This window comes from Rhineura floridana, chromosome 4, assembly GCF_030035675.1.
Source record: "Rhineura floridana isolate rRhiFlo1 chromosome 4, rRhiFlo1.hap2, whole genome shotgun sequence".
Lineage (NCBI taxonomy): Eukaryota > Metazoa > Chordata > Lepidosauria > Squamata > Rhineuridae > Rhineura > Rhineura floridana.
In genome coordinates, this window is record NC_084483.1 from 124,486,553 (window position 1) to 124,505,742 (window position 19,190).

Here is a 19,190-nt window from a genome sequence, read left to right on the forward strand (position 1 = left end):
ATATTAAAATTTACCGGAAACTGGTAATTTGCCACCCGGGCTTTGTCATTTTGTAGGGCTACATCCCTTATCCTATTTTTGATCACTTCTTTGGCCTTAATGGGGCCCAACTGGGCCAAGACTGAGCAAGAGAACCCATAATGGTGTAGTTTTTCCTCTACTTGGCTTACCCACCCACGTGTCAGAATGTCTGTTAAGATCAGCGGGGTTAGTCCCAGCGTGTTAGCATTTAGGTTGATCCAATAGTTGAATATATTTATCCACATTCGGGCTTCAAAGGGAATTAGCCCGACTTCCAATCTATATATGGAGTTGGGGATGCCACGCGGGGCACCAAGAATAGAGCGTAAAATTTTTGATTGAACTGCCTCCATGGGGCGAACATCTCTATAGATGCATACCTGTGAGCCATAAAGTAGTTGGGCCATCACCTTACCCTGGAATACTTTAATAGCCGAGGGGATGTGGACACCTCCTTTCTATGGAAGAACCTAAGTATAGCAGTAGCGGTTTTACGGGTGTTCTCTGTTAGGTGGGCAGTTTGTGCTCTCCAGATGCCAGTTGATTGAAAGACTACACACAGGTACTTGTAGATCTTAACTTGTTCAATGTCGTGTCCATTGATAGTCCATCTGCGGTTGGTGTACTTTTTAGAAAAGACCAAGATTTTGGTCTTTTCATAGTTTATTATAAGCTCCTCTTCTTTGCAATATGTCGTGAAGGCACGAAGTGCTCTTCTAAGTCCCACTTCAGAGTAGGATAATATTATTGTATCATCTCCGTATAAAAGAGCTGGTATGGGTCGGTTCGCTAGTTTAGGAGGGTGAGTGTCAGTATTCAGAAGGGTAGGGGCTAAGGCGTTGATATAAAGGTTAAAAAGGAGAGGGGGCAAGATACAGCTCTGTTTCACTCCTTTATTTAGTGGGACCTGGCCCGAGAGATGCCCCTGCAGATTGTATCTGACTCTCAAGGAGTTTTGTTCATGCAGGGTAAGTATTAGTATCAGTAGTCTGCGATCCAAAGAGGAAGCTTCCAGCTTTGCCCACAGTTTGTTCCGGGGGATGCTGTCAAATGCAGATTTCAAGTCCACAAAGGCTGTGTATAGCGCTCCTCTTGGCCTGCAGCTATATTTCCTGATCAAATGGTGCAGAATCAGGCACTGATCGATTGTGGAGTGGCCCGGCCTAAAGCCCGCTTGCTCTTCAGCTAGTATATTCTCCCGGTCTATCCAGTCCCAAAGCTTCCATAGCAGATGGCTGGCATACAGCTTGCTTACTGTACTCAGTAAGCTAATTGGACAATAGTTGGAGGGGTCATCCTTTCGTCCCTTTTTATAAATTGGAATGATGACAGCCAGGCCCCAATCTATCGGGATCTGGGCTGTCTGATCAATAAATGTAAAGAGTGAAGCCAGGGGAGGGGCCCACCAGTCTATATTGTTCTTAATTAGTTCTGATGGAATGCCATCAATCCCGGGCGCCTTCCCGGGTTTGAGTAATGTAACTAACTTTTTAATTTCTGATGTCGAGACTGGCCGCCATATGGGGGTGTCTGCCAGATTGAGGGTGGTAATTTTTAGAGAATCTGAGCCCGTGAAGTATAATTCACAGAAATAGGTTTCCCATGTCTTGGCAGGTACCAGGCATATCATCCTAGGGAGTTCTGATTGAAGCCCACTTCGTACAGTACGCCAGAATAGCGAAGAGTCATTGCTTCTGGTTGCATGAATCAGCTGGGCCCAGGCTTTAGCTAGTACCTCCTTTTTTTTTCTTTTTTGTAGTTCCTTATATTGTTTTTTTTGGAAGGCGCAAGGCCATAGGAATAAAGGTAGCTTAGCTTTGCCTATAGTGTTGGTAACAGGCTACCAGCTGTTTCTTAGCTGTCACATGCTCCAAGTCGAACCAGGATTTTGAGTTGTATTTTATGTGGTGGGTAGTAGCGGGGCAAGAGTTTTTTGTTAAAGCCTGCAAGAGGTTGAAGACTAGATTTTGATAGGCAGTTATTGCTATTTCAGGTACTTTTGTGGTAGTAATCTCCCTGGATAATTCGAGGGCCCTCTCAGACCCAAGAAAGATTGTAGTTCGCTCATCTGCTTTGTTTGTCCATCTAACTTTCCTGTGGCCATCTGCAGGTGTAAAATCTATTTCAAACTTGTCTGTCAGTTGTGTAAGTAATACTTTTGTATTAAATTCCAATGAAATGGGAAGATGATCACTGTCTTGTCGGGGCTCAACTTTTAAATGGAACAAACTCCCCTACAGGTTGCGCGAGGTCAGCACATAGTCAATTGTGCTGGCGCCACATTCTGTCCAAAAGGTATATTCCCCGGGGAGATCCCCGCAGAGTGCTCCATTGAGGATGGACAGATCAAGCCTGAATGCTAGTTGCGCCAGATGGAGGCCTCTCTGGTTTAGTTTGTTATCTTTGGAGTGGTGAGGAAGAGTTTGCAGTCCTATTTCCTGTGTAGGGGGGATCATATTAAAGTGGGCATATAGGGTATCGTCCGTGGGGCCAATTCTGGCATTAAAATCGCCCGCCAGCACCACATACACCTCGGGGAACATGAGATGGAGTTTTGTTAAATATTCTTCAAAGAAAGTCTACAGGTCCTTACCCCCAAGATGTGATCCCCGGGGGGGAGGGAAGTAGACATTTATAATCAAAAGACGGTAGCGGTTGAAGTTTACATTAGATGCCAGGGCCCATCGGTCATACGGCTCTAGCTCAGTAACTGTGGTCTTGAGCTTCGTGGAGACTAGGAGGGCCAAGCCTCCTTTAGGTCTTCCCCTGCGCTCCCCAACGGTGGCCTTGAGGTTGCTTGTGGCATACCCATCCATTTCCACTGGCGTTCGCGCCCATGTCTCTTGTAGTAGGATTAGATCAAAATTTTCCAGGTACTCTTTAAATAGGGGGTCTGATTTTTTGGAAGCCCATCCAGAGATGTTCCATGATAAGAGTTTTATAGTAGAGTATTGCTGGAACTGCCGAGCTGGATGGGTCTTTGGTGCCTTTTCATATAGTTGGGAGTTGGACAGATCTGCTGATGGGTTATTCATTTGCCGATCTGGCGGTCTGTACTGACATAGGTGCTCTACTGGGCCAATACTATTCTCTAAAAATCTCCTCCTGCTGTTATCAGTTGATATGTCACCAGTTTCATATAGAGGATCGTTTAAGCCTAGTCAGCCCAGTTCCTCTATTGTGTACAGACCCTCTTCTTCCGGGATCAGAACACAGCCATTAGTTGTTAATACGTGAGTCATTCGTTTTTCATCGGGTGTCCTAGCTTGGTTATTTGCTGGTTGGGATCCAAGTTCTTGTGGATCCAAATATTGGAAAGCGAGCCAATCGTGTGTATTGTAGTTGCAAGGTTTATGTTCCGTTGCAGCAAGTTTTATTGCTTGATAGTTGTTGATGCTACTACTATTTGAGGCCGTAGTACATGTCCAGGCACCTTTTTTGGGGGAGTCGGAAGAATAGTATTGTTTGGATGATTTTAGCACCAGGATCTCTGGACTCAGGGGTTTATCTCTCTTCTCAGAGAGGGGGGGAGGGTTGGGGCTTGAGATCTCAACCCCTCCTATAGAGTTTTTTCCCCCTTCTCGGGCAGTTGGTCCAATGACTAACTTAGCACTGTGAGCATTTAGATCATGTATGCGTTTAGAGCCCTGGTGATATTGTTTTTTTTGTAAGACTTTTCCCAAAGTGGTAAGTCGCGCCATGATCGCATTTTGTTCTTGTAGGGGCAGATAACCGAAGCTGTCAATAAGCAGCAATTCCTCTGTGCTAAAGGCCACTGGAGAGACCCATCCTTCGGATGTTACTGTCTCAATTATGTTTGTCTTCTCAGTAGGTGTCTGCTGAGTGAATTTGGTAAGCTGCTGGCATAGTACAGGGGGGGTGTCGGCAGGCGTCTCGATTTCTATCAGATTCCCTGAAGGGGAGTCTCTAGTTGGCAGACCAGGGACTGGAAACTTCTGGTCCCATGTAAATCCCAAAAATGGAATGGGGGATATGTCCTGGAAATGCCTCCAAACTCTCATAACCCCTGTATGGAGAAGATGCTTGGCATTGTAGACTCTGGCTGCTATGTCCGGTGAGGCGAAAGTGATGATAGCTCGGGCTGAACGGTAGTTGTAGAAGAGATATTCTACTTTTCATATGATGTCTATTTTAAGGAAAGTTACATCATAGTCCTTTACCAATTGAACAAAGTGAGCTATGAGCTCAGCTTGTGTATGCAGGCCCTTGGGTTTGGGGTAGCCAGAAAATACGAGGTTTGATCTTTGGAGCTGTAATTGCCGATGTTGGGTTGTCCCCAAGCGGCTGAAGGAGTAGGTCTGCTGCGGGTTCTTCATATAGAAAGAAGTTGTTCCGCTATTGGGTTGTATGATTGGCCATGGGTCCTGGATGACATCTTGGCTTCTGATGGTGGATCGATTGATAGGCTGGGCTGGATTCGGTGGAGAGCATTTTTGGGGAGAGAGATCCCTCGGCCATTCCATATTATGTTTCATGGCTGGGGTATTCAGTGTATTATGTTTCTTTTCATTTCTTTTCAAGATCCTGAACAGCCTATTAAAATTCATTCCAGATATGTATTTTTTCCCCATGTTTTTGATGTTTTTTTATTTTTGTATTTTGTGATTTTATTTTATTTTATTTATTTATTTATTTTTGGCCCATGTTTCCTGAGGGCCGGCACTGACCGTTTAGTCTTACTTCCCTTGGTGCCTTGGTTTTTACAGCAGGAGTCACAGTACAGCTTTGGGGTCAATGGCTCAGTTTCTAAGCCATCAGGAGTAGTTGGAGGGACCTAGATTGTATTACTTGTCAGGCGAGCTTTTTGCTATGAATGTTACACTTCGCCTTTAAATGGGATGTTACAAGGTCTGTTAAGATTGTAAGAATCTCCTTACACTCTGAAAGAAACATTTTAATGTGGTTGATGGCACCTGCCCACCCAGTAAATAAGCTCTCGATCAGTTCATGTTGGTTACAGAGCAGTTTAACGGCATGTTGAAGCTCAGTATCCTTATTGTTACTTCTTTGTGTAAAATAAGGTGGGGAAGGTGCGTTTGAGTCGCCCTTCTTGAGGCTGATGGGAGGGTGGGGTGAGTTCCACATTTTGAATGTTTGCTGAGGCGTAAATTTTGTGATCCCTTCTCCCACAGTTGTCAACTTTTCTGCTATGCTTTGCCTGTCCTCATCTTGCAAGGGCCAATTAAAGTTCCTTGACTTGCACGACAAGCCAAGGGACCAGTCTAGGGAGACAGCCTCGGCTGTTGCTGCTGTGGGTTACAATTCGGAGGTTCTTGTTGCTTGGAGGCCAGGAATTCAGTAATTTTTGGCTGGCGTTGGGCCTTGACAGCAACTGAGACATCTTCTGTCACTGGAACCAGCCCCAGGTGCTTATAATTCTCCCTAGTATAAACCATTGGTTAAGCAGGGTTGTTTCAGAGCCTAGAGAGATGTTGTTTGTTTAATCGGGGGTAGTGTGAGAGAGAATGGAAGGCTTCCTCCCCTGTTAGTCTTGGAAGGGTTATCTTCCCAGCCTTTAAACACTCATATAAAATTACAGGTGTTATTAATGGCAAGTTATCTCAACTTCTATTCATCTTTTGGCAGGATAAAAAGAAGGGGGAGGCAGTAACTTAGCTGATATCTTGTTGTTTTCTGCTTCTCCTGCAGTGTATTTTAAGCATAGCAGAGACGGGCAGAGGAGTCAAGGACGTTGGCAGCCGAACGTTAAAAATTCAAAAAAATAGAAGGCTCTCTGAAGCTCCCACTCTCACCGAAGTGGGCTAGAAGTTATAAATTGCAGAGTCCAAATAAAAGAGAATGAAGTAGGTAAAATAAGGGATAAAAAAGGGAGGTAAGCTGCAACACTTAAGCATACACTCCTATCCTATCGGCGCCATTTCCCCCCCACTTATTTGCATATCGGAGAATGAAATTGACAAAGCTTTCCGGAGCAGGCGTGAAACCGACCAGCAGCCCTTTTCTTATTTGTATTTGCGATATTACACTTAAACAAATGTATGCTTTTCTGATTTGAAGCAAAAACTCCAGCAAGTAGAATGAAATTGACAAAGCTTTCCGGAGGCAGGCTGAAACCGTCCACTTCCCCTTTCTCGCTTGCTATGCATTGCAGATCTCACCCAGTGTGGCTGCCCAGTTTGCAGGCTGGCAAAAAATAAAATGCATCTGCGCAGTAGTTGCAGATCCCCCCTAACACCCCACCATTGTGAAGATTGGTTCAATTTTTCCGGGCTTATTCTCGCACATGCGCAAAAATGCAGATATGTGATTGGCTAGAATAAGAAGGGGCAAGGGGAAACGCCCAAGAACTGCCCATCAGCTGTAAAGTCTGCAGTATTGCATCCTAACTCCTGAAGGCACAGCAGATGATTCCCGATTTTAAACAGCAAATCGCATTTTTGCCGATATTGCAAGGAGCGGATTTAACCAGCGAAAATGCGTAACAGCGCGAGACGTCATTTGGATGACCGAAAACTAATGAACACACATGGCGGGCGTGTCACACATTTTGCAGTCGTCTGGATGAGCCCTAGGTTTAAGGGAGTCACTTTGTGTAACCCTTCCACATGAAGGGAACACACTAGGTCTTGGGATGACCACCATTTTACATGATCTATAACCTTTCTCCAGTGAGAACACTACATATATCCACAGCCCCACGCCTTGACCTAAGCACCTGGCATCAGGGCTAGAACACAAGGAAGAGGGAATACCTTGTCACCTAAGCTTAGGCATCCCCAATCCCCCCAAAAATATTGATAAGCACCTTTTGTTCCAGCTGAGAACCTCTGGGTAAAGGGACCTCACATCAGCCATCAAGGCAGAAAACCAGGGAAAGCTAGACCAATTCAAAAACATCATGAAGAGAACCCACTCAGCCCTCCAGATAGTACTGAAGGGGTGTAGGAAAATGAACCACCACTGTGGGCTGTTTGGCAGGAGCAGCAGGGAACATTTTTATTTTATTTTATGCCCTGTGGCCAGGAACTGGGATGAGGGCTCGGGTGCCACAGGCTGTTCCTTAATTTATCGGAAAAACTGCCTGGCCAGAGCCAAGGAGCCAGGGGTAAAATATCAGGTGTGAATTCCAATTCGTCCCCTGAAAACTTAGAACAGAAGCAGCCTCAGATTTCTGGTTCCACAAGAACTGGGGACAAACTGCTGAGACAAACTGCTGGAGGAGCTCAAAGGGTGAGATCCCACAAAATGGCTGCCAAAAGAAAATCTGTGGGATTTCCTCCAAATATAACTTGTAGCTCCGAGTTGCACTGGCTTGTATGTCTCCTTCATGTAGGATATCTCCCCCAAGGGGGAGGCTCCTTAATATCCTGGAAATATATATATAACATCTAACCAGAATAGAGACTAGGATCCTTGCTGCAAACACAAAATGCTTCTTTGCCTATTTAGTAGGCAGCTTTGATTTACATGGGAACACCCATTCTGCATCCCACACATCATCAAAAGCCTGAGGACAATAACCAGCTTCGCACCAGTCAACGGAAGGCCTTTTTAGCTCCCGCTGAATTCGACTGGGCATGGGCATCGCCTCCCCCCTCAGTTTCTGAGAACTGCAGCACTCTGTGCGCCTTCAGAAGAAGGGATTGAAAAACCTCCAGGGCAAAGAGCCTAGGTTTCCCAACATCGGAATCATTGCTGCTTATCTGATTGAGGTGGGGTGGCAGCAGCAGGGCCATGCAGGTGCACCAGCAGGAGAGCTGCTGCCAATCTGCGACTCCTGCTAGAGCACCGGCTTGGCTCCTCGTTGCCTTGCCCCAGTCTTATCTGGGTAAGCATCAGGAGGGCGGCTTTGTGGTTCCACCCCACTACATGCACTGACAGTGGAGAGGAAATGATTTCTGCCACTGACTCCTTCCACTCTGCTTGAGGTGTGTGTGTGTCGAGCTCTCTGGAGACTACTTTTGGAAGGTTCTGTGGGCTGGGGAGGGTGAATCAACAAAATTTGCCTCCCTTCCTCTTCCGTTAATGGACACCTCCACTGGATTAAAAAAAAAAAACCTTCCTTGAGTGCAAGGGCACCTATTGAGATTATTGTTGTTGCATATTCTGTTCTATCGTATTATAAAATATAATAAAAAACTTTCCTTGAGTGCGAGGGCATATCTATTGAGATTATTGTTGTTGCATATTTTATTTTATCATATTATTATTGTATGTTTTATTGTTTGCTAACTAGCCTTGGGAGCTTAGCCTAGGAAGGTGAGATGAAATTTTAATAAATAAATAAAGATGTCCTGTACCCTATTCTTTTTTTGCTCTACTTGTTCCTTGATACTTCTGTATTAACCTTTGCACATGTGTACCAGAAATGCACAAGAAGAGTATAGGAACCATGACAGGCAAAAGGAGGAGAAGGAAACAGAAAGAAAGGAAAAAATGTTACAAGGGCCAAGTGAGTGGACTCAGCCTTATGAACACAATTGTAAATCACTAACATGCATGCTAGGGTTCTGTGCTGAGAGCTTTTGTGCTGAAGGGTAGAAGAGAAATCTGCTAAATAGTAAGTATTAAGATCTGAAAACACCATATTGTTTCTGTGCTAGAAACTAGTAAGGGTTAATTTCAAAGTAATTAAAAGACTGGGCAAGAATCGGTGATTGGCTGTTTTTATTTTTATATAGGGAAGGGTAAAAACTTTGGTGCCATATTTGTATCAACAATATATATTTCCATTTTTAAAAAGGAGTAAATACATATGAAAAAAGTAATAAAATAATGCAGAGATGGTGAACTGTGTCTGTGGCCCTCCAGATGTCGTTGGACTCCAGTTCTCATCAGCAAACCAGCATTGCCCATAGTCAGGTATGATGGGAGTTGTAGTCGAGTAACATGAGGAGGCCCATAGATTCCCTACCCATGAAATAATACACTGGTTATTTTATTATTTATTTATTTATTAGATTTCTATCCTGCCCTTACTCCTAATAGGAGCCCAGGGTGGCAAACAAAAGCACCAAAAACACACTAAAACATCATAAAAACAGACTTTAAAATATACTACAACAAAACATCATTTGTTGTTATATGCCTTCAAACTGATTAGGGCTTATGGCAACCTAATGAATCTTTTTTATATATTCATAGGGTTTTCTTGGCAGGAAGTATTCACAGGTGGTTTACCATTGCCTTCCTCTAAGCCTATGGCACCCAGTATTCCCAGAAGGTCTCCCATCCAAGTACTAACCAGGCCTGACCCTGCTTAGTTTCCGAGATCAGATGAGATCAGGTGTGTTTAGGGTAGTACAGCCATAGGCCAAAACATCCTTAAAAACATATTAAAACAAAACATCCTTAAAAACATATTAAAACAAATCATCTTTAAAAACATCTTTAAAAAAAAAGCTTTAAAAACATCTTTCTAATAAAGCTTTTAAAACATATTAAAAACCAATTCCAACACAGACTGGAATAAGGTCTCTACTTAAAAGCTTGTTGAAAGATGAAGGTCTTCAACAGGCACCAAAAAGATAACAGAGATGGCACTTGTCTAATATTTAAGGGGAGGGGATTCCAGTGGGTAGGTGCCACTACACTAAAGGTCTGTTTCTATGTTGTACAGAATGGACCTACTGATAAGATGGTATCTGCAGGAGGCCCTCACCTGCAGAGCACAGTGATCGACTGTGATTATAAGGGATAAGATGGTCTTTCAGATACCCTGGTCCCAAACTGTATAGGGTTTTGTACTCCACAACCAGCAGGTTGAATTTAGCCCAGTAGCTAATAAGTAGCCAGTGAAATTCATTCAGCAGCGAGGTGACGTTGAGCAGTCTCACCACCACATTTTGCACTTGCTGCAGCTTCCAGACAAACCTCAAAGGCAGCCCCACATAAAGCTTATGACAGTAATCCAATTTGGAGGTTACCAGTGCATGGACAACAGTTGTCAGGCTATCCCGGTCCAGAAACAGCCACAGCTGTCTTACCAGCCAAAGCTGGTAAAAGGTACTCCTAGCCACAGAGGTCACCTGGGCCTCTAGCGACAAAGATGGATCCAGGAGCAACCCGAGACTATGGACCTGCTCTTTCAGAGGGAGTAAGACCCCATCCAAAGCAGGCAACTGACCAATTATTCAAACTCGGGAACCATCAACTCACAGCGCCTCCATCTTGCTAGGATTCAGGCTCAGTTTATTGGCCCTCATCCAGCCCACCACTGAGTCCAGGCAGCGGTCCAGGGCTTTCATGGCCTCTCCAGATTCAGATATTACAGAGGAACAGAGGTGGTATCATCAGCGTACTGCTGCTGACACCTCACCCCAAATCTCCTGATGACCGCTCCCAAGGACTTCATATAGATGTTAAACAACTTGGGGGACAAGATCGTACCCTGGGGCACACCATAGCACAACTTCCAAGGGGCTGAAAGACAACCACCCAACACTATTCTCTGAAAATGACCCGGAGATAGGATCAGAACCACTATAAAACAGTGCCTCTGATACCCATCTCATGAAGTTGGCCCAGAAGGATATCATGGTTAATGTTCTCAAAAGCTGCTGAGAGATGAAGTAAGAATAACAAGGTCACACTCCTCCTGTCCTTCTCCCAACAGAGGTCATCCATCAAGGCGACCAAGGCTGATTCAGTCCCATAACCAGGCCTGAACCCAGACTGGAATGGGTCAAGATATTCTGTTTCATCCAAGAGTACTTGCAATCACTTTAATTCAGGATTTAATCCTGGATGAGTGCACTGACACTGTGTGTATTAGTGAAACTTGGCTAAATGACCAGGATGGAGTGGGACTTTCCCAGCTCTGCCCTCCAGGTTTTGTGGGCATTCCAGCAGCCCAGATCCAAGGGACGGGGAGGTGGGGTTGCAATAGTCTATAGGGAATCTATCTCCCCTCTCAGGTAGCCCATCCCTAACTCCTCTGGCTTTGAGTGTGTACCTGGCATTGACTGAGGGTAACAGAGTTGGGACTCTTTTGGTGTACCGTTCACTCTGCTGCCCAACAGTCTCCCTCCCTTTGCTGGTGGAGCTGGTCTCAGCGTTGGTGTTGCAGTTTCCCAGGCTGATGGTTCTGAGTGATTTCAACATACATACTGAGGTTAGTCTCATAGGTCCAGCTCAGGACTTCATGGCTGCCATGACAACCATGGGGCTGTTCTTAATATCTTCTGGACCAACTCATGTGACAGGACACATGCTTGATCTTGTGTTTTGTTTGGGACAGGAAGCTGGTGATCTGAGGGTGGAGGGGTTCTCAGTGACTCCATTGTCATGGCCAGATCACTAAATGATTAGGTTTAGACTGTGTGCCCCTGATAACCTCTGCAGGGCTGATGGGCTGATTAAGGTGGTCCACCCCCAGAGACTTATGGATCTTGATGGCTTCCTGAATGCTCTGAGGGATGTTCCCAACATGGCTGGCACTACAGCCGAAGCCCTGGTCAACCTCTGGAATATGGAGGTGACCCAGGCGGTGGACACTATCACTCCAAAGAGCCCTCTCCCACCAGGGAAGTCCTGTAATACACCTTGGTTTACTCAAACCTTGGGCCTGATGAAACGGCAGGGACGACAGCTACAGCGACGATGGAGAAAAACTCAATCTGTCTTTGACCGAACAGTGGTTAGAGCTCATTTTCGAGCCTACCATGTGGCAGTGGATAGCAGCGAAAAAAACTTACTTCTCTGCCACCATTGCGTCTGCCCAGTGCCATCCAGTGATACTTTTTCGGGTGGTCTGGGGTCCTTTGGGGTCTGGCCCAACAGCAGACTCTGAACCATCAGTTGCTCACTGTGAAATGTTTGTGAAGCACTTCGCATTCGGATTGACTTGGACTCCTCATTAATTACAGTTGTGCCAGATGTCCCCATTGCTCCCTCTGGTCATTTTTCCATAGATACTTTTCAGCTTGTAAAGCCTGAGGATGCGGACACGATTCTGGGAGAAATGAGGGCCGCTATCTGCTTGCTTGATCCTTTCCCATCCTGGCTAATTAAATCCGCCAGATTAGGAGTAGCTGGTTGGTTGACATATCTGATTAACACCTCCCTAAGGGAAGGCTCTATGCCAACATTGTTGAAGGAGGCTTTGTTAAAGAAGCCTTCATTACATCCTGCAGATCTTAATGACTTCTGGCCAGTCTCTAATCTCCCCTTTCTTGGCAAGGTGATTGAGAGGGTGGTGGCGGCTCAACTCCAAGTTTTCCTGGATGAATCAGATTATCTAGACCCTTTTCAATCAGGCTTCAGGCCTGGTCATGGGACAGAGACTGCCCTGGTTGATGACCTACGCTGGGCATCAGACAGGGTGAGTGCATCCCTGTTGGTGCTGCTGGACCTCTCGGCAGCCTTTGATACCATCGATCATGGTATCCTTCTGAGCCGTCTTGCTGGGATGGGTCTAAGAGGCACTGTTCTACAGTGGCTCCATTCCTACCTGATGGACAGGGCCCAGAAAGTGGTGCTGGGAGACTACTCTTGACTCCCCTGGCCATTGGTCTATGGGGTACCGCAGGGTTCCATTCTGTCTCCCATGCTCTTTAACATTTATATGAAACTGCTGGGAGAGGTTATCCAGAGATTTGGAGTGCAATGTCATCAATATGCTGATGACACTCAACTCTATCTCTCCTTTCCATCTGATGGCAGGGTGGGAGTTCTCATCCTAAACCGGTGCCTAGAGGCTGTGAAGGGTTGGATGTGGGCTAACAAACTGAAACTTAATCCAGACAAGATGGAAGTGTTGCTGGTCAAGGGGAAAACTGTCCCAGGGATAGGGTTACAACTTGTTCTGGATGGGGTTGCACTCCCCTTGAAATAGGTCCGCAGTTTGGGAATTCTTCTGGATCCTGCCCTGCTGCTGGAATATCAGGTGGCTGTGGTAGCCAGGAGTGCTTTTGGCCATCTCAAAATGGTCTACCAGCTGCATCCATTCCTGGAAGCATCTGACTTGGCCACAGTGACACATGGATTGGTGACATTGTGGCTTGATTAGTGTAACACACTCTATGTGGGGCTGCCTTTGAAAATGATTCAGAAACTACAGTTGGTCCAAAATGCAGCAGCCAGAATGTTAACGGGAGCACGGCACAGGGAGCATATCACCCTGTGCTTTATCAACTCCACTGGCTCCCAATTTGTTTCTGAGCCCAATTCAAAGTGCTGGTTTTGACCTTTAAAGCCCTAAACGGCCTTGGACCAGTGTACTTAAGGGACCGCTTATGTCCATATGTTCCTATCCTGGATTTAAGATCATAAGCCTCTGGTCTCCTCTGTGTGCCTGGAATGAAAGAAGTTAGATTGACAGGCATGAGGGAGAGAGCCTTTTCAATTGTGGCTCCCAGACTTTGGAATTCCCTGCCCCAAGAAGCCCACTTTGCTCCCTCCCTAATGGTCTTCCAGAAACTTGTAAAAACTATTTTGTTCCGGAGAGCCTTTGGTTGGGACTGACGGGTCAGCCTGACACTGTTTGAAGTTTTTTATCTTTTATTCTTATCTTTTAAGTTCTTTTATTCTCACTCTCTTATATGTGTATGCACATATATACATGTATGTATGTTTGTATGTGTGTGTATGTGTATGCATAATGCATTTTAATTGTATTTTATGCATTTTAATTTACTGTAATGTTTGTGTTTTTATTGTGTATTTTACTATATATGTGTGCTATTTTGTTGTAACCACCCTGAGTGCCCTATTGTAGGGTAGAAGGGAGGGATAGAAACATTTAAAATAAATAAATAATTGCTGTAACACAACCTTCTCAATCACCTTCCCTAAAAAGAGCGTATTCACGGCTGGGTGATAGTTGTCACAAACCAATGGGTCCAGGGTGGGCTTTTTCAAGAGCAGTTGGATCACCGCCTCTTTTTGGGTGGCTGGAACCACTCCCTCTTGCAACAATGCATTGACCACACCCTGGATCCACTCGGTCAACCCCCCCACAAGCTTTAATAAGCCAAGAAGGGCAAGGGTCAAGAGGACACGTTGCTGGCTGCATCATCACAAGCACCTTGTCTATGTCATCAGGCCACATAAACTGAAACCATTCCCAAGAAGTTGCAGCAGATGTTGCACTGGACACCTCATTGGGGACTACAGTAGATGTGGATGGGGCATCAAGACTGCTATGAAGGCAAGCAACTTTACTCTCCAAGTGCCTTGCAAACAATTCACAGTGGACCTCCAAAGAGTCTAAAACTCCATTTCCTGAGCTGATGGCAACAGACCCCTGACAATACAGAAAAGCTCCACTGGAGGGCTACTTGAGGATGTGATGGTGGCAGAGAAGTAGGCCTTCTTTGCCATCCTCACTGCCACACAGTAGACACAGTTATCATGTTTTACTTGTACGTGATCAGCTTCACAGCATGTCTTTCGCCACTTGCGGTCTAGCCGTCGTCCAGCCTGTTCATTGCCCTTACCTCATTGGTGTACCAAGGTGCAAATTGGGCTCCACAATGCCGGAGAGGGTGCTCAGGGGCAACCATGTTAAGAGCCCAATGTGCCTCGCTGTTCCACATTGTGAAAGGGCTTCAACAGGGTCACCTGCTCTATCTACTGGGAACTCCCCCAGGGCATTCAGGAATCCAGTGGATTCCATTAGTCTCTGGGGGCGGATCATCTTAATCTGTCCACCACCCCTGCAGGGGAGGATTGGTGCCATAAATCTAAACTTCACCAGGAAGTAGTCTGACCATGACAATGGGGTGCATCCACCCCCCATCTCCAGACCACCCCTTCCTCTGTCTGGAGCAAAAACCAAGTTGAGGGTGTGCCCTGCCCTATGCATTGGGGCGGTGACAACTTGAGACAGCCCCATGGTTGTCATGGAGGCCATGAATTCCTGAGCCAGAACACTGGAGGCAGCCTCTGCATGGACATCGAAATCAACCAAGGCTATTGTTTTGGCTCCTCCAATGCCACAGCCGAGACAGCTCCGACAGCTCAATCAGAGAAGTTCCTGGGCAGCAGGGTGGACTGTTCACCAGCAGCAACCCTAGTTTACTTTCTCCTTGCCCCGACACCAGGTTCAGGCCCTCACAGCCAGCTCCAAGTCAATGTTGTTTCCTGGTGACAGAGATGGAAGTTCTGTGGACCACAGCAACTCCTCCCCCCCGTCCCTGGAGCCTGTCCTGGTGTTGCACTGAGTATCCAGATCAAGATCAGCTCCTCCCAGCTCACCCACCCAGGTCTCAGTAATGCACACCAAATTGGCACCTTCATCGATGATCAGATCATGGATGAGTGTGGTCTTATTGTGTCTTATTGTGTCTTATCTGACATTAAACAACAGCACACATAGGCCAATGGGCACAAGAGATGAGCAACGAGGAAGCCATCCATGAGAGGAGCAAGGAGCAAGGCGTAGATAGCCTTGCCCTCATCTTCTATGGTACTTCACCACCTCCCCATGGCCAAACCTACCTCTACCCATGATCACTGAAATTGGGCTGGCATCACTCATGTTCCTCCTCTTAAACACATGGACACAACAAGAGTCCACCAACAAAACCTACCTGAACAGTTATCTCAGTAGGCCTCTGAGAGAATTGGGAACAGTCAGACCCACTCAATAACTTTCACACTTTCTACTCCCCCCCCGTCTCACACTCAGGAAGGGCCAGCCTTCTGCCAGTTGCAGACTCTCAATCTGAAGGCATATGGCGACTTTCTCCTGTCATTCAGTTCACTGCACAGGCTCTCGCCATGTGCAGGAACTACATATGTGCCGTAAGCCCTCCCCACTAAAATCTCATCTAGACTGGTTTAAAAACAAAATAGAAGGGCATAGCACCCTCACCCTTGGGACTCCCTAAGGGGCTCCCTAAGAACAGCCACATTTTTATGCCCCATGACCCAGGCAGGAACTGATGCAAGAGTGTACAAGACTGACTGCAGCCTCTCTCTGCATTCAGGTTCAGGCAGTGGTCCCAGTCACTGTAAGAGACAGCAACCCAGAAGAGTGAGCAAGGAAGCACGCAAATGCTCAGGTACTTACTCCCAGGGCAAGTCTTCTCCAGTTCCCTAGTGCTGCAGCTGATTAATGCCAGAGTCTGCAGACCTGCCCATAGTTAGTCTGCTTAAATCCCAGGATAGAGACGCACACTATAGGCAAGTAGAACACTGTTGGTCAACTCACCCTGCAAGTTTCAACAGTCTCCCCTTAGGGAATTCCTAGCTGGATGCCATCATAGCTTTTCCTTCACAGTTTGCTTCTCAGAGGCACAAAATGGAATCTCGTCCAGGATTTTTTTTCTCCCAAGCCTGCTGCTTAGACGTTCAAGTCTTTCCCTTCAGCTTACTACAGCATCCCTCTTTTCATGTTTGCTCTAGTTATTTATACAGACACCATTTATAGTAAAAGGTCACTCGCGTTACAAGTCATAGATATATCAAAGGCAGAAACCCTATCTATGATTGTCAGAACTGACATTCCTTTTCTTTTGTGAAAAGAAAACACCTTCAGTTATATCAACAGGGCGAGCATGCACTAGTGCAATTTTTTTTTAAAAAGCCCTAATCCACTTTGTTTTAATTTTTTTGATGAAATTATTAAACCTTTACACGTTAGCTAAAGATTTAGTATTTAAAAATAATTAGAAATCACATAAAATGTAGCAAATGCAGTAACAATATGTTAACAATTTCATATAGAACAATCAATACATCATGTAGCTGAGACATTTTAAACTAAAGGATATAGAGACTTAGCTTGGGGATGGGTGGGGGAGGGATAACATATTCCCGAGGATTCAAAACTCAGTACCTTGAATATGGAAACCCAAGCTCTTTTTGACTGTTTATACACAGGGTCATGTGACCAACAATATTTTCTGTTAACAGAAAGTGACAGAATCTTTTCCTTCCCATGAGGGCAAAAAGGCTTGCGGGGCTCCTTTGTGCCCTTGCAATTAGAATTTGTGACACTGCAATTAGAGTTCGTCACTGTAGGAGTTACATCTGATGTTACAGCCTGAAGCACAGCTGAACCAAAATAAACAATCTGCTCCATTCTGCTTAGACTAATATGACAGTGATGTAGGTTTTAGCACAAAAGAAACTGCAAAACAGGATGCTATGTTACTCTTTTACACACATACAAGGGTAGTGAAAATTCACATTTATTACTCATATTCACATAAGAATTGAAATCACCACTGTTGGTTGTTTTTCAGACTATATGGTCTGCAACTTATATACCTTGAACAGCTCCCATGTGCCAGTCTCTCTCTGGATGAATCTTCCTGGATTTTTTATTCTAGACTTGGCACTGCTGGGAAATGAGCTTAGAGCATTACACTAGAACAATTACGGGACAGAGCAGGATCTTTTTACCTGTGGCCCAGTTTAATGCAATTTCCTCTCCTGACAAACCCACTATAATCCAACATAGTTAGTTTTTAGGAAGTAGGCAAACACACAATCACACACTTTTTTCAGGTAAGCACTTAGTGATTCAGGTTTATCATGACGTTATTACAGTTCTGTTTTATTGCTTACAATTTGTTATTTCTAGTCGTTCTGTGCTATTTCTTGCATTGCTATTTGATTGTAAGCCACCTTGTTTTTCTAATAAGAAAAATGGGGCATCAGAATAGAAAATAAATCAGCAAATAAATAATTATGCTTCACACACCCCAATAGCATTAGAGTCTGATTTACCAAAGGCTCCTTGGGGGACTCTGCTTTCTACATCCCTTCATTGAGAGAACTGTCCATTTATTTCCATTCTCTGCTTTCTGTTTCCCAGCCAGTTCCTTATCCACAAGAGGTCCTCTCCTCTTATTCCATGACTGCTAAACTTACTCAGGAGTCTTTGGTCAGGTATCTGTCCTTTCTTCCCACAACCACACCAATGATACTCAGTGTTAAAAACATGTCTCAAAAACTGCTAATATGAATTTGCATTTCCCCCCCTGTTCTTTTTCTTTTTTCTTACCCTTAGGCAGCTACGCTTTTCTGCTTCCATCATTCTGGCAGCCAGAAGCTAGAGGTTTTACTTTTGTCTCCTTGCTTCATACTGAATGTATATCAGACACAAAGCAAGCAGGACAGAGCTCTGAACTGTCAGTTTGACTATGTCATGGGAACAGAGCAGTAGAGAGGCAGCACATATGAATCTCAACTTGATGGTTTTTATTATAATAGCTTTTCTTCCTCTCCTTTGTGTCATTATAGCAAAGCTTTCCAGTGCCAAGCAAAGGGCTGTTCTCACATCACTTTTAAAAAGACACACAGAAGTGCTTAAGAGTCATATCCTTGCCCAAAATAATATGAAGTTGTAATGACAGAACAACAACATTCCTAACTCCTTTGTAAAAAAGAAAAAAATGAAACAAGAGCAGGAGCAGCCAAACTGGATCCCTCCAGACATGGTTGGACTACAGCTCCCATCATCCCTGACCATTGGCCATGCTTGCTGAAGTTGATGGGAACTGGAATCCAACAACAACTGTAAGACCTCATATTGGCTACCCTTGTAGGAGAGGAACATTCTGGAACAGTTTTTTAGGTCCATTTCAAACACTGCTTTTTCTCACAGAGAATATTTACTGGCCACTTTTCAGGTTACTGTTTCCCAGGTGGTTCACAACATATTAGAGTCCAAAATATCGCAACCAAGAAATCATTATGTAAAACTCAAGACACCTAGAAATAAAATAGTAGCACTAGCAACTAAAAACTGTATCAGCAGAATAAAACAGACCTGGGAACATTCAAACGTTGACTGGATTTTTAAAAAGAAAGTCTTCATCGTTAATGTGGATACATAGGGCCCTTCTCTACTGGATTTTAGAACAGAATTTCAAAGTGATGGGCCTGATACAGAAATGGTAGAACTTTGTAGCAGAAACAAATCATGTACCTAGTAACAAGTGAATGACAATGCAAGTGTCTCCTCAGTATGCACTACATGCATCCACAAGCAGCCACATATGTTAGCTTTCAGATTACCAAAAATATGTTCACACCACCATACAAATATTATAGAGATTCATGCTTTGGAGATGAGTATTGTGTAAAGGCTGTGCCTCTTCAAGATGGATGTGTGTATTATAGGCTCCTTTGGGAGGAAGGGTGGGACATAAATTTAATAAATAATATAATCATCATCTTATCTATATTACCCACAGCTAAGGCAAGTGGCTTTTTCTGCATGCTACGATTAT

At 44.8% G+C, this 19,190-nt stretch overlaps 1 protein-coding gene and 1 non-coding gene across 11 annotated transcripts in view; both read right to left on the minus strand.

The window, feature by feature from the left end:
• The window catches only part of PRKN (parkin RBR E3 ubiquitin protein ligase), a 1,296,326-nt gene that overhangs the window by 479,282 nt on the left and 797,854 nt on the right, over window positions 1-19,190 (minus strand). The window lies entirely within an intron of this gene.
• Window positions 9,199-9,317, minus strand: LOC133384766 (5S ribosomal RNA). Its single transcript, XR_009762695.1, has one exon. It is a non-coding gene; the product is annotated as a 5S ribosomal RNA (ribosomal RNA).